We start from the raw sequence: 2,085 nt of genomic DNA, 5'->3' as shown, positions 1-2,085 counted from the left end.
GCTTACTTAGTATTAACGATTTGAAAACGTGGTTGTAGAAATAAAATCGAACGAAGAAAAAAAAATCAATTTTCAATTTTATGTTGAACGCGATTATGCGGAACGTTCACGGATGGAATTAAATTTCAAATTTAAAAAAAAAAAAAAAACGTGAAAGAAGAAAAATGTTTTCGGTTAATTTTATTATTATTATTATTATTTTCATTCGTCTAAAACCACGAAAAAAACGTTAAATTTTTTTTTTTTAAAATTTTAAATTCGTTTTATTAAAGCCTTCAACTATGACATCGAGGGTAAACATGTAAAACATTTTTGTTGTTTTTTTTTTTTTTTAAAGTCCGGAAGTACATTTTTATGTTTTTTTATTTATTTCCTACAAACAACAACAACAATTGACGTTTGTCCTTTTAAAAAAAAAAATAATTTCATGCACAATTGTTATCGTTGTAAAAAAAAAAAAAAAAAAATTATCTGATCCTACGTTTTTTCCCCCTTTTTCGAATCTCCTTCCGTCTTTTTTTTTTTTTTACGGTGTCAATAATTTTAATTAAATTGAATTCTATTGACACGATAAATAAAAAATAAAAATCGATAAGAAAAAAGAAATTTAAAATGTAAAAATAAAAAATAAATAAGTTATTATTTACAAAATTAATCGTTTTTATTTTTTTTTTATTTTTTTTGGAAATAATAATTTATTACCTGGATAAAAGAAAAAAAAATGAAGTGGAAGAAGAATAATAATAAAAAAAAAAATGATTATATCTTTTCGAATAATTACAGTTATCCGAAAAAAAAGAAGAAAAAGAATAAAAAAGAAAAAAGGATTTCCAGTTATTTTATTCTATGGTCGCCTCCAGGTAAACGAAAAATAAAAATTTTTTTTTCTTCTCTTTCTTCTTTCAATTATTATTATTATTAATATTATTATTATTATTATTATTAATTTATCATGTGAAAATGAAAATAATAATGATAATAAATGAATGGATAAGCGGTCGGAATATTAAACGTTTCCAAAAAAAAAAAAAAATGTAATAAATAATCAATTCGAAAACGTTTAATTAAAAAAAAAAATTATTCACTTGCGATTTTACGTGGAATTAGAAATTTAAATTAAAAAATTTTTTTTTACGATTGCAACAAACAACCTTGTTTATCAAGGCCCACGACAAAAATCACAATAATGATGATGATGATGAAGAAAAATGATGAGCACGAAATTGATGAAAAAAAAAAAAAAAACGAGGTCGAAATCACGTAATGAGAAGAAAAATATTAAATTATATATTTTAGCAGAAAGCTGCTGCGCGAAACGACGTGGCAGAAGAATATAAAACGAATTCGTCGTAGGATTTTTTTTTTTACTTTACAAAAAAATTATTTTTTTGTTGTTGCTAATATTAAAATAAAAAGGAAAGAAAAAATTTTAGTAGTCATGATTATGATGATTACGACGTGGAAAAATAATCGAAAAATTACGTGGCGGAAAGGAGTGGTAGGAGAAAGAGAGAGAGAGAGTAGAAAAAAAAAGGTTTCGTTTTTTACGGACGTCATTCGAATAGAAATTTAATATAAAAATTTTTATTCGGTTTTAATATTTGGAATTTGATATTGACGTCATTTAATATGTTGGCATCACTGACAAAACAAAAAAAAAAATTTCTAACTTAAGTAATAATAATGATAATAATTTTGTTACGAATTGTTTTTTCCGTTTAAAAAATTTAATTTCGATATATATACACACACGATTTTTCTAATGCCACGTTAAATATTTTTTACATTTTTTTTTTTTTTTAAATTTAAATTATAGCTTATCGCGTTAAATTTTATTTATTAAAAAAAAAGAGAGAGAGAGAGAAAATCCGCAAAGGGTTTGTAAACCGGAAGTGTTAAGAGAGAGTAAATAAGTGTTACCAACACATAAAAATCTAAAATTTTTTGTACACAAAAAGGGCGGAAGGTCGAATCATAAAAAAAAAAAAAAAATTGAAAAGAATAGTTTTTTTTTTATTTAATCGAAGGGTTGTATCGTGTTTGTTTGCACAACAAACATACAACAAACTCTCTCTCTCTCTCTTT

Source organism: Pediculus humanus, genomic scaffold, assembly GCF_000006295.1.
Source record: "Pediculus humanus corporis 1103172108293 genomic scaffold, whole genome shotgun sequence".
Lineage (NCBI taxonomy): Eukaryota > Metazoa > Arthropoda > Insecta > Psocodea > Pediculidae > Pediculus > Pediculus humanus.
Note: the sequence above shows the minus strand (reverse complement) of the source record.